Raw genomic sequence first — 14,637 nt, 5'->3', positions numbered from 1 at the left:
AAAGTGGCTAATTAGTTGACCAGTACAAGCCTATGACCTTTCTTAGTATCTGTGTCCTAAAATTAGAATTGATTCAATAGTGCTGGCCTGAAGGTGCGACACATAGACTCATTATTTATAATATTAGTAAGAATGAGGAAACTATAAATAATACAAACTTTTAACGACTTGTTTTTGAACACTTCTTGCGTTTAATCATCCTCCGAGCCTTTTTCCCAATCATGTTGGGGTCGGCTTCCAGTCTAACCGGATTCAGCTGAGTACCAGTGCTTTACAAGAAGCGACTGCCTATCTGACCTCCTCAACCCAGTTACCCGGGCAACCCGATACCCCTTGGTTAGACTGGTGTCAGACTTACTGGCTTCTGACTACCCGTAACGACTGCCAAGGATGTTCAATGACAGCCGGGACCTACAGTTTAACGTGCCATCCGAAACACAGCCAATGGTGTCTAAGATATATTTAGAAAGTACATACAGACTTAGAAAAGTTGCATTGGTACTTGCCTGACCTGGGATCGAACCCGCGCCCTCATACTTGAGAGATTGGTCCTTTACTTCTTGCGTTTAATATTATTCATATTATGCTATTATTTTTGGGCGATCTCCTTGACCCATAAACACTCGAATATTTTATAGCCCGCATTATTCTCGCTACCCAATAATCTGGTAACTTTGCTTATTTGAATATTCATAAAGTTTTTCCAGCTAAGTTACGTAGTTAACTGGCTATTATCGTGATCGCTTTAGCCGGGCTGCCGATAATAAATGCATTCAATGTTGGCGCCATAACAATTTTAAATTATAATGTAACTCAATTTCATAAGGCTAATTTGTAGACCCTTTCGTGTCAAGGAGAAGTGCTTTTTTAGGTATGAAATGAAAAAGGTTAATTTGATTTTAGCTGTCATAGTTGAAGTTTCTTTAATAACTAAGAATTAAGTGTAGGGAAATATTTCGATAATTGCACTAAGTAATTATCTTCTTCGTTAATTCTTTTATTATGTCACTGAGTAGGCATTAAACAGCGATGGTATATTTTCTACTATTCGATTCCGTCCTAAAAAATACTGACTAACAAGAGTAGATAAAGTACGAGCACGTTACGAGAGGTCTTGCGTATAAATAAAGTATTTTTAGGTACTTACTATCGATCGTATCTATTACAAGCACGAGATCTTCGAAGGGTTGGTAACGACTCTCTTCATCTTAGATACTAATTCATATAAATATGTATAAAACTGTCTGATAAAGAACACAACAAATGAAATTATTATAATGAAGATTTTCACCATCAGCAATTTGGCACAGGTAAAATCATCAACAGAGCGAGTATTTGCGGCTAATAACCGCAGTACCCATACCCCCGACCAGCAATATCCACGCGACATCGCAGAAAGACATACGTCAATTGTCACCACAAAAACCGCCGAGGCAGCGCTTGACCGACCTAATTAATGGCGAGTGCCCACTGGGACAGATTAAGCCGCACATAAAACCTTTTCCGTGCCCATACGGTCGCGAGAGCCCATCGATCCTTTTCTTGTTGGGCGCTGCCAATCAAATGCAATCCGGATCCTGCGACAATCCGCTATCGAGCTATCGGTGTGCGGCTGCTCGTAAAGTCGGCTTGTAAAAGCATTAGCTCACGCAAAAAGGGATCAATGCTGTCACGGATTATATCCTGCACCTAGATAGTTTTTTGTTAATCTGACAGGGGGCTTACCTAAGTATTTTTTTAAAGGCTGAACCTTCATTGCAATGGTGAGAATGAAAATAATTTCTTCTCAATCTCAATTACTGATAAAATCATAAAATCAAAAATGTAGCCGATATAACGTTAAAAGTTGCAGCATCGGCAAAAATGATGAGGTCGTCTAAAAACCACACACTTCCAGCAGACTCGGGAATTCATAATTAGAACGTGGCTCATTCTAGAATATGAGCTTACTTTTGACCTAATTTCAGCTCACGCCGACGTCCGACTCGAACTCTGTTTAGTAGGTTTTGAAGAGAACAACTTGTACGAGCAAGATTGCACTGCATATAGTAGGACATCAAAGTTTCGCCTTTTGTATGAGATATTCGCTATATTTCCATGACAACGCGGAATTCATTGAAATGCAGCGAGTCCGCGGAAAGTAAGATCGCGGGAAAGCCCGCGGTCCATAACTATGCGCCGGCGTCTTCCTCGCGCTCTCCAATAAATTCTAACAATGTCGTCGAGTGCGCCGAATATTTTACACTGAATTTAAAATTTGTGTATCGAGTGAAATGTTGTTTGCTGTAAGTTCTGTGTACACAAGTATGTTAGAATTTTGTATGAGTTCGTGAATTGTGTGTTGGGGACGGAGTACGTCTTGGGTGATGAGATGAATATGTTGGAATACAAAATATATTCTCTCTTAATTCGTAATAGGAGTGACGCATATACTTTAATTGAAAATATGAGATTAGAGGTTAAGTAAAGTTATGCGTAAGATTCAAGAGAATATTTTTTTTATTACTCCGCTACATCTTTAACAAACGAATTCAAAACTAAATCAACGTCTGAACAATTTGGGACAAAAAACACGGAGTCGTCGTCACGTGAAAAAACGATTACATCTCTCATAATAAAAACGTATTTATACAACATTATTCTGTGGAATGAAAAGCAAATAAGATAAAAACAGGTCTGTGTATAATGGACTGAAGTTCGCCGTATTATTCGCTTTAGATACGGCCAGGGCGTCGGGTACTAAATAATGCGCGCTGTTTCTATTGATTGCGGCTATTTTCAGCATCGGTGCCGCCGCCGCATCGCTGGCGAGCCCTAAAATTATATCAACAACTTTGTTGAATCGGGGACACCCACATTTAACACTTAATTTTAATAAAATTAACTGCCTCGTTGGTCTAGCTGTCGCAAGTGCGGCTGCTGAGCACGAGGTCTCGGGTTCGATTCCCGAGTCGGGCCGAAATCGCTTTGTGGGTTTTAGAAGACTTTCACATAGCAGCCCGGAGCCTGGAAGGTGGTGATTGATACACCCGTGCATCGGAGAGCACGTAAATGTCGGTCCTGCGCCTGATCTCTCTCCGGTCGTGTCGGATTGCCGTCCCATCGGGCTATGAGAGTTAAGGAATAGTGAGTGCACCTGTGTCTGCGCAAATGCTCGTGCACTATAATATGTCCTGCGCAGCTGGCTAATCTCCTTACATGAGAACAGCCGCCGTAGCCGATAATCGGATAGGAGAACATCATCATCATCATCATCATCATTTCATTGCGTAAAATTAAGTAATAGTAATATTTATCAATTCCAATAAGCGCGAAGTCATTTTATTTTTACAAATTATTTAATTAATTATGTGGTAATGAACAGTCGTGATATCCAAACTTCAATATTTTTGACATAGCGTCTGTTTTTAGATGCATAAATAGCCTCAAACCGAGAATCATATTTTATTCTTATTTCTAAGTACAGTGTACGCTGTTGCTACGAGCTACGAGCTTTTGTAGCGCTACGGCGTGGCGTAGCAAAGTCCGCGTAGTGTGCTACGACCGCACAATTTTATAAAAATGCATCCTAATAAAAAATAAGCTTAAGGTTTCAACGAAAATGGGCTATAAGTTTTCGCAACCTTTAGTTGCCAATTACAATATTTTATAGAATAATAAGTCTTAATAAAATTGTAGGATTTACCATGAATAAAGCCATATACATTTTAACAAATCCTTATAATAATAACAACCAAATAGTGCCTTAATTTTATGGTTGTTTTATGTTCGTATCATTGGATATCTATTACCTACGGATAAGCTACAGGTAAGACTAATAAAAAAAATACAGAAAAAAAAATATGACATCTTTCAAAGATTGGTTGTGATAAAAAATATTGTATCATAATAAAAGTAGTACAATGCCAAAATATGAATTTGATTGAAAATACATTTATGTAAATTTATTTATTTAACAAAGTTATAGGATTGTGGAATTTGTTACGATTTGATTTAAATAATTTATACCAAAACGGTCAATTGAGTTTCATTACGATTTTCAGTTTCAAATAAAGTATTACCTATGTTCGTATAGGTATATAAATATAATGCATAGCAATAAATGTTAGAGGTTTATACATTAGATATTAAACATATTGCTCATGTACATAGAGTTTATTAGTTACATACACATGTTTTTTTGCCTTTTCCTACACCTGGAAAATATGATTTCTTGAATGTTTATACAGTTTTGCGATACCACCAAAACAAATGAATTATAGAAAAAAACCAAGACCACAGTCGTTATTTTTTCGCTACCGTACCAGAATAAAAACACTTACCCTCTTCTGAGAATCAATACATCGTAATTCAGTAGGTGCTTTTACGCTACACTAGTGGGCAAAATGCAAAGAATTATTTATCCGATGTTTACACGAATATTTGGGTCGACACGGTTCCGTATAAAAACGGGTCGGCTCCAACTTAATTCGGATCACGTGTGGCGCTCGCAATGAGCTTGTAAACACATATCCACGCATCAACTACGCGATCACAATATTGTTCACTTGTTCATCGTTTCAACTGGTTCCGCTGTAACCCTAATAAGTGCGAACACTTTATACCTTTGGTACACGCAGTATTAAATTAGTAGTAAAGTATTTAGGAAAAGTCATGTCTTTATCAAATTGTATTCAGACCAATTTATCACGTGTCGCGATAAAAACAGGCAGCCCTCAGCTTGTTATTCATAATTGATTCACACGTCCGAGATGTCAGGAAGTAACCTAATAAACTATAGAGGTATTGGTTAATGTCCGACTGAAGGACCGATGACCGCTCTAAAAATACGATAAGGAAGCTATCGCCGGGCTGGTTATCGGTGTGGCAAACATACACCCCTTCATGAATAGTTAAAATGTGATCCTCTAAGGAAATGTCCACACAAACCAGAATAATATCAAACCGCAACGACGAATCTCGCGGAAAACTCAATATTCCAAATTCAGCAAAGCTAACTGCTACATAAAACATTGCGGATTCAGTCGCCGATAGAGTTGTTGTTTAAATAAAAATCAGTTTCACGGGATGTGCAAGCTCTTTAAATGTTAGTGTGAGCTCGGGCTTATTGTGATGGAGGCATGCGCGGTGCGCGGCTGGCAGGGAAGCCAGCTCAGTGGCACTCGGCGCGACGACAGGCTCGCGCGCCACCCGCCGCCTCGCCGACCGCGACCCTACTTACGTAAGTCACGTCAAAATAAAAATATCAACTTCATACACAACTCTCCGTGAGCTTGCATGTGATGATAAATAAAGACCGAAGCCCTTTTCCTTGTAAAATAACAAGTTCAAGTGAGTAAAGTGAGTGAACATATGATTGTGTTTGTTTGACATTTTCTGTGCCAATACGGACAGTATACATGTTTGTATGTAAGAACGTGATGTTTGGTGAGTATACAAGTGGTCTTCAAGGAATTTTCTATGTAGCGAAGATCTAAAAAGGGTCTTATTTAGAGACGTGCGATAAGTGTTTCTTTATTGGGGTTCACCTACTTGTAAATAAATAATCGGCACATGATTTGGTTAACTTGATAACCTTAAAGGTATAATGAAAAATTGTTTATTATGTTATGTAAATAATTTGATGTTACGTTATTCTGTTAAAATAAGAAGGAAAGGGAATCCAAATTACTTTCTTAGCTTATAATAACTGTATATTTTTCCTGTTTGGTAGGAGTAAACCATAATTAATTTAAGGAAACCGTAGCCTGGATTTGGTACAATAATGGCAATGTTTTTGTAAAATTATGGCCCGTCTTTGCTTCCTAGCAACACGAAATGAAAATATTTTGTTGCTTCAGTCTCCCAACGTTGAACGTGTCCTTGACGTTCAAAAAGTTAATCCCTTGATTTTATTTTGGGTTGTCTTATCACAACCGGCCTGGTACAAAAAAGTTTATAAGTCCCATTATATTATCCTTTTTTAATGAAGTTATTTTTAGAGTAATTTGTAGAAAAAGATACTTATCTAAAATGAAACTATTTCTTGAATTCTAAGATGAAACTATTTCACCATTAATTTCTGAAATATAATAACCAATTTTCAGTGACACGTAATTTTATTTTATTAGTTCCGCGTTATAATAGATCGGCTTTCAAGTGAAAATGTCTAATAAAAAGGCAATATACACAATAAGCAGGCTATGAGCGCGGCTTAAGCGACTTCACCCAAAGAAGCGAGTCAAGTGGTTCTCAATCTATCGCGTAAAACCTCCTTGTTACATTACGTCAAATACATGCTATTGAAACGGCGCCCTTGACTCAAGAAATTACAATTTATCGTCTATTATTATGATACTGTTTTTATGAGAAACTGATAGAAAAAGGTTTATATTTTTATACAACCAAATAACGAATAATTTGGATTGATTACTATAATACAATATAATAGGTATAGTTTGGAACAATTTCTATACCTAAGATTTCCAATTATTTACATCAATATTTTTTACTTGAATAAATAAGATGAATTCATAACTTAACTGTCCATCATACAATGGGCACTAAGAAAACTTTTACTTGATATAAAGCCGTGGGGCATTAGGCTTGTCTAATGTGTTCACGGTAAAGCATGCGTGGAAAACTTTTGTATGTACGGACGGTAAAATGTGAACTGAGTGTATTATTTGAACAATGTTTTTATGAATTATCATTATATTTAATTCATTATATTTATCATATTATATTTAAACAGATTTTTAAGATCTTTCATTCGGATACTTTGAAATTAATTGTAGTATGTACCTACAGTACGTTATCAGTCTACCACGTGGATCGAAGTTTGATTTTTCTGGGAGTTTTTGTATCTCAAAATTAAAATAATGTTTAATACAATATTCTGATGCTTCTGAATTAAAAATAGTAAAACATTTACGATACCCTCGGGAGTAGACGAATTACTTAGTTCCATATTTTCTCCGTACAGACACCTGATAATCCATCTTCTTAAAACTTTTTAAACACTAACATACTGATGAAACATTTATCTACAGAACGGGAGCTCTTGCAAGACTTCCCAGAGGTTCCATGTTCCATGTGAATACTGTACCAACAAAGACAAGCAAAAACGAACAAGAAATTTTAATTACTGCCGTTGAAAAGAGTCTTAAAACATATTTTTTGTTATGCCCAAAGCTTTTCTGCGTTGTTATGATGTACTTTATATTTACTGTACTAGGTATGAAAAGACATGAAGAGTATACAACATGTAACGTAATTAACGCACACCCTCAAACACCCTAATTAGAATATTATGTTATAATCATAATACATTGATTGACTACATACACTGAATTTTTAATTTAACATGTATATGCATTGTTATTTACCAAATTAGTTATACCAATTCTTGGAGAACTTTTTGGTCATACTACTACGCACGCAAATATTGCACCGCGCGCCGCTCGACTCGACACAACATAACGAAACTACAGAAAAAGCCGACAATACACGAAGTCTTATTACTTTGAGTTGTTGTCTATTTGAATTTGTTTTGACTGTACAGGGTTGATATGACAATAATTTCCGTAGTTTTAATTATTTTTGGGATAAAAAATTACCTATATTAAAAATGATCTAAATCGATTCAGTAAACGATTCTGAACAAACTAATTTCAGGATGTGCGTTAATTAAGTTACATGTTGTATAAAATGTTATATTTAGATACATGATAATGGCAGTTACCTGCGATTTTAACTCCGTGGTGAGGGAATTATTTAAAGTTACGGAATGTCGCACTTACTTCCAAAGACATAAATAGACATTATTATTTTACTAGCAACCTACTACGCATCTATAATTTGCCAATTTTCATTTAAACTTAAGCAACTTAGCTTAATAAATATTTAAGCCTATTTTTTTATTTGTTGCTGAGGTAAACTATTCTAACAAGCGGGATATCTATAATCAAGAGAGTTCACAGCGGCATGAAAGTAAAGTAAAAGTAAAGCAAAACTAACAAACTAGCCAATTTTGCGCTGTTTTGCCGCATGGTATGTGGCGCGCGTAGAAAAACGGCTAGTGTGAAACTGGAACAATAATACAAACACTAAGTATTAACGTATAAATCGTGTTGTTGCTGAGGAAATTGTTTTACGATAGAAAGGCAAAAACAAACATGGCGGTAATTGCCTTGTTTTTTATTTCGTCAGCCTAAACATACAACTATTAATTGTTTATAGTTTACTCACGGTCTATCTAACAAGTGTGTCACACGGAATGTTTTCTGTATTTTGTTTTGTCTCTAACCCCGTATACTTAGTATTGAATTGAACAACAAAACTGTATATGTCTGCCTGTTTCTATGCCTAAATATACAGTGTATTTTTAGACATTTAAAACCTTGAAAGGACTCTTTGTAATAGGCCTGCCAAAAAGGTATTATTGCTCATTAGCAGCACCTTCAAACGACACGTGTACCATTTACCCTCTACACTAAAAAAAGGGATACAAAAATATATATTAATAACATAGCAACTTACGAGAAGAATTTTTCCATTTACGAAGTTTCAAACTTTACCCATTACATCATTCATAGGGCCAACATAACTCCATTGACCCAATAAAAATCCAAAATCAACAATGCAACGTCACATTAGGCAAATTAGTCCACAATACATGAGAGGTGATAGACATTAAATAGGTCAGGCGACACGGGTGGTAATGCACCATTTCTCGTTCCCCCAGCACTTTCATTTTTTGTATGCAAGTGAGAATGCCAAAAGTTTTCCGCACTGCGTCTCTCTCCTTCTCCCTGAATATGTATGGGACAGTCTTGCCAATTCAAATTCAGTTACTTTATTCACCACATTGCACTCTTATTGGAATTTTTAGCGATAATCCCCCCCTCTTGTTATTTAAAACATCTGCGTTTCAAATTTTATGTTTGGCCGTCGTTTTTGATGCTGGAAATGGCATTTTGTTGAATGAATAACAATTTGGTTGAGTTTCGAATAAAATATTTATTCCGTATAAACTGCATCTGCGGAATTCATCTAGAGGTCGTTCTGATTTAAATCTTTTAAGACCCATTTTCGATCTGAACTAGTTGTGAGTATTTCTGTAATATTTAGCTGTGATATTGATGGGAATCAAACACCTGACCAAAACCACTATACCAATTCAATAGGTAATCGGTTTCAATCAACCTCGTTATCATACTTAGTAACTATTAGCATATGCTATACCCATTATATCAAACAAATTATCTCTTCACTTATAAATAAGTATCTAAGTGTAAAGTATACCTACAACTTGTTGTAAAGTCGTTACGGCTGTTTTGGGTCATGATATTCATATGCCACATGTTTTAATTACAGCAAGCCAATATTAAATATTTTGGTTCACCTGACTATTAATTGTGGTAACTGTGGTACTACTACTTTAATTTTGTAATCCCAACCATTCTTACTACGCAGTGAGTAATCGGTATACTTAATATATCCAAATTGAGCCTTATACTACAATGTTTCATCAAAACCTATCCAGTAGTTTTAGCGTGAAATACAAGTGTTACAAAACATACCAACATATCCAGTATTATCCAGCCTCATACTTACATACGTACATATTATAAGGACGTCCTTACAAAGATTCGATTAGTGGGACTACAGCCTACTAGACTATACTAATATTAAATAGACTTTTTCCCAAAGAGGGCATCGTGGCCTCCATATTTTAATTATGACCGCAACTAAAGATTTTGCGAAAACCTCAGTCGTAATTAATTTTTAAATAAATTATTGTTGGCAGAAGAAAACATTGTACATTTATCACAAAGTATTACAATATTAATGAGCACACCGTTGTTGACGAGCAATGTACTGCAAAAGTAGGTAATAGTTTTGTGACTTTTTGATACATTGTTATGTTATTTTAATTAAAGACTTAATGACTTACGTGTTTTTGTAGCTATTTATAGAGATTTTATTACTTTGTAGTGAATATAAAAAGAAAAGTTATTAAATCGCAATTTTTATAGTGCTAGGGAAAATAATATCGCTACTGTCGTTCTAAAATATGCCAAACTTATTTAATGAACTTTACCTCGAACATAGATTTAATATGTTTTTATAATTGAAATATAAATTATAGTCTAAATGAATTTGACTTTATCCTTAGATCACACTATGAAAAGTACCCGTGAAAGAAGAGTTTATGCAAAATTCTAAAAACTAAAAAGTGGAAAGATTGGTAAAATATTCAGTACTAAGTTTTATAATACATTTTCATAACAGATTATTGTCGTCGGAAAGGCCATTTCCAGCAGTTGACTGAGCGCCGGTTCACATTAGGTCGGAGTTCGGAGCCTCACTTTTGTGTGTCAACGGCGACAGTTAGCCGATCATACTAACGTGAATTTTACGCGAAACTGTATTTATTATGAATACCACTATATTATAAGATTTTATTATTGTTTTAATTTTTCAGTCAATCGTAAGTTTATGGGGCAAAATTGTAGTAACTTGTCACGGGCTTATTAATGTTTTGTTATGTAAAACGGATATTATAGAAAAAAAAACATACACGAATGACTGCTAGTCAGACTATTAATAATGTATTATTGTGACAAATTGATTATTTACTTAATTTTTTTTTATCGTGCTTGTTAGTGATCCTAAGTTGTCTGTAACTTTTTCAGTTTCTACCCGTGAGAATCTATAATTGGCTTACTATATCATATAGAATTGTTATCTCTTTGTTACAGCTGTTGATTCTCCTTCTAGTAAATAAATAAATAAATTAATATAAGACGTACCTGATTTTGAATAATGACAAGCCTTGACTTACAAGGTTTCAACCACTTCATCACGTGAAATTACTTAGTTACACCCAAAACTAATATCCACGTTAATGGCAAAGCATTACACTGAATAGTTCGTAATTATGAAATATCTCGGTACCCTGCAATATATAAACAAACATACTTATATAACTTACCTATTTTCTACAACATTAAGAAACAACATCGTAAGTTATACGCTGCTTTGACTTACAATTAATTACCTAATGATTAATTATTGCAATATAAGTAAACTATTTCTTGGAAAGTTTCCTCCAATATTCTCAAGGTATTAATCAAATTAAATCATATATGTACCCGTGTATGTACCTTTATTTTTCGACTGCATTGGTCCATAAAACAAGGTACTTACATATTATCTATGTACCTTAAAGAATAACATTTATATTATTCTATACAAAATTATTAGTATAGAAAAACTTAAATATATGTTAGAAACACTTCATTATGCGCTACGTCACCTTTGCAGTCCTGTGGCACTTGTCCTGTGGCAATATTAAAAAGAGATGCTTCATCTCGAAATAAACAAAACAGTAACTTCAAATATGACTATAGTTGCTATATACTGTACTTTTGTAACATTTCAACTCATAACACCCTGTGCCTTGACACGCTTAATTTTGACAAGGGTCTAGAAATTATACAGCCAGTGTGATTTGCAAAACTGTTTCTATTCTCTTAAAGGACTTTGAATAGATCATTGTGACGGGTCGTATCATTTAGCTCTGTCAATCAACGCCCGTAATTGTTTCGTTTCACTTAATAAAATCAGAATGATGAAAAAGATTTGTTTTCGACATCTGAAAATGGCTTATAAAGAACACCAATAGATTGAATTTGTATAAATTTACCGTCGATTTCACGTCTGCTAGATACCTAATTTTTGTTTTCAAATATACAAAATATTCTTAAAAATATATTTACCATGAAAGGATTTGCATACGTATATAAAAACTTGTAGGTTGAAAGAAAAAACAAAACCACTACCTACATTGTAATTACATGCAGACATATTACACCATTATCAGCCTGTCACTAAGTAGATACTAAATAAAACTTAACTTATAATCTGCTAAGACCTAAATACTTTTTAAAAGATCTAAGTTTATATCGTGTAACTAAGCAGCTATTAGTATGCCAAGCTACGGGCACTAGATCCGGGTCTAACCTATAATATCCTAAGTTACCTTAACTGGGCTACTTCGCTACCAAAATCGATAATGACCTCTTTAAAGTAGTTTCATGTGGATGAGAATAGTGTTTTATTGCAGCTGTAAGTACCTACGCTTGGGAGCAATAATTTCAGAAAAGTAATAAATATCGCCATTTGTTATAAGGATTTTGAGTTTTAGTGTCATCAAAATGTGATGTGAATTTGACTTAGGTACCTAATTTACCAAATCAAATTTTATTTTTGACAATAAAAAAATACATAACCTCAAAAAAAACTCCTCATGGTTGATAGAACAACGGCCAACAGGCACCTTTACCACGTTGTATAGCAAGGCCTAGCTATTGGCCGGAATAAAACCCAGCCTTTGGGTCACAGGAAGTTTCAACGATTGGCTTTGAAATATCCTTGAAAAGGAGGTGTGCACTCAGACCCCACGACCCGACAGTTTTAACCCCGAGCAAGCTCAAAAATATATTCGCGCCGTTTGATGGCCGTCGGGAAGCAGTGGATGCGGGTTGCCGAAAATCGAGCCAGGCGAAAGTTGGGGGAGGCCTTAGTCCAGCAGTGGACGTCTTTTGGCTGACACGACGATAGTCACTGCTATTGCAAATGCGGAGCCAGCAGAACACACAGATATAATTTTTTCTCATAATACTGATTCAAATTACCAATCCAAATCCATCTATTCTCTGCAGTTTATTGAAAAAAAAAACGTCCAAGTGCGTGTCGGAATCGCACACGAAGGGTTCCATACCTTTATTTAGAAAATGAGCAAAAAAATACGTTTGTTGTATGGGAGCCCCCCAAAATATTTATTGTATTCTAGTTTTCAGTATTTTTAAGCTATTGCATAGCTTCTATCGCAGGCCTTGAGCGCGGGGACCAAATCCAGAAATTCCGTAACGAAAAAACCTCACGCTCCCCACTCCGACGGGCACGGAGGTGTGGCTTGAAGGCCGTGCATCGTCTAACGTCGTGTCAGTTCGGCAGTCTTCGACACGGCGCTGTGTGTCGTGCGATTAGACGTATTGTACGACTTTACGGAACTCGCCCAAATCGAGACGAGCTGCTCCGAAATCGGACGAATACATAATCAGCTATTTGTGAGAAAATATATAGGTGTATAAGTATTTATCTACAACAGTGAACGGCTGTACTTGTAAAATTTGTGTATAAAGGGTTTTGAATATGAATGAACAAAGTGCATTTATTATTAATGAAGAAAGTCACGAAAAAATAGTGAAAGAAATAATTATAATTGCATAAGTTGATACAGAATGCTATGCAATAGCTTTACCGCGGCAGTCCCCGAGTGCCACACGTATTTTTTTTAATATAAACAGGAATACATCATCTGTGAAAATTTCAACTCTCTAACTATCACGGTTCATGAGATACAGACGGACGGACGGACGGACAGAGGAGCAAAAACAATAATGGCCTTACTACAAAAACTTAAACCCCTGTTTTACACTTGTCTAAAAAAATTTTGGCTGCAAAATGAACCGTATGTCAACGTCAAATTTGACATTTTTTTAGACAAGGCATAAACTGACGTTTAAAAGTTTTTGTGGTAAGACGGTAAGGGTCCCGTTTTACGTTTGGGTACGGAACCCTAAAAAAAACTACTGCATGTGGCAATAAAGCTGCAAATCATTTTATAATAGAACATATGCTTACGACAGACAGACTGAAATCCCATTCAATCGCTTCGATCTATTTAGTCGGTCCCATCATTCATCCTAGGTGGATGCCTAAATAAAATACTTTCAGTACAATTTTATCCCTTAGGTAGTATAGAATTGTATAGAAACTGTGTCAAAAGCGTAATAGATGGTTTCAAGGAATTTCTAAATGAATGCTTTACTGAGTGCATATCCACGTACATTTTATTATAACCAGGTCACTACCTATACCTATTAGTATCTAGAAACTATTTGAAATATAATAAATAACAACATCATTTCGCATCACTTGACCTTCGCCAGATCATCACCTCAACATATTGATTTACGTTTTGTTAAACCAACATAACATAAATAATACAATTTCTGTATAAACCAGTTAGAAGATTAACCAGTTAATTATATTATTGAACTGCGTATAACATTTCAATCAGCAATCGCAAATACGTTAGTCCGTGGCCATTGTAAATCCACGCCGCAGCTTATATCAAACGTGAAACACAAAATAAATTATATCAACAAACTGGCTCGTATTTGCAAATGAGGGTAATTGCTTCATTTGCGTTCGCAATCTCGTTAATACATTGTATTTTAATTAATATCTAAATAGGTGTACACTTTGGGGAGCGAGTGCACCGTGGTCCGTGGGGCTCATTTGAAATCCAATCATATTGGAACCAAATAACTGTTGTGCTGCACCTGTGTGGTCGTTAATACAATTCGTATGCACAAATCGGGTATGTTTAATTTTGTTTTATAGGAAAACGTTTAACATGGTTTATAGTAAAGCCGGGACCAATTGCATTGAAATTGGTTATGTTGAAATGGATAACAACAAATGGTGAGTGATAGTGAGTATGAATCGAGTCTTTAAGTCGAGATTAACTTTTTTGACACGCGTAAAACTAACAACGTAATAAATTAATGATTGCGTTAT

At 35.4% G+C, this 14,637-nt stretch overlaps 1 long non-coding RNA gene across 1 annotated transcript in view; it reads left to right on the top strand.

The window, feature by feature from the left end:
* Positions 1-5,244: 5,244 nt before the first annotated feature.
* The window catches only part of LOC124632979, a 29,962-nt gene continuing 20,569 nt past the window's right edge, over positions 5,245-14,637 (top strand). Inside the window, exon 1 of the long non-coding RNA XR_006984692.1 lies at positions 5,245-5,427. This is a non-coding gene — a long non-coding RNA (uncharacterized LOC124632979). The remainder of the gene's footprint in view (positions 5,428-14,637) is intronic.

Source organism: Helicoverpa zea, chromosome 1 (assembly GCF_022581195.2).
Source record: "Helicoverpa zea isolate HzStark_Cry1AcR chromosome 1, ilHelZeax1.1, whole genome shotgun sequence".
In the NCBI taxonomy this organism is placed as follows: Eukaryota; Metazoa; Arthropoda; class Insecta; order Lepidoptera; family Noctuidae; genus Helicoverpa; species Helicoverpa zea.
This window is presented reverse-complemented; position numbering and strand designations above follow the sequence as displayed.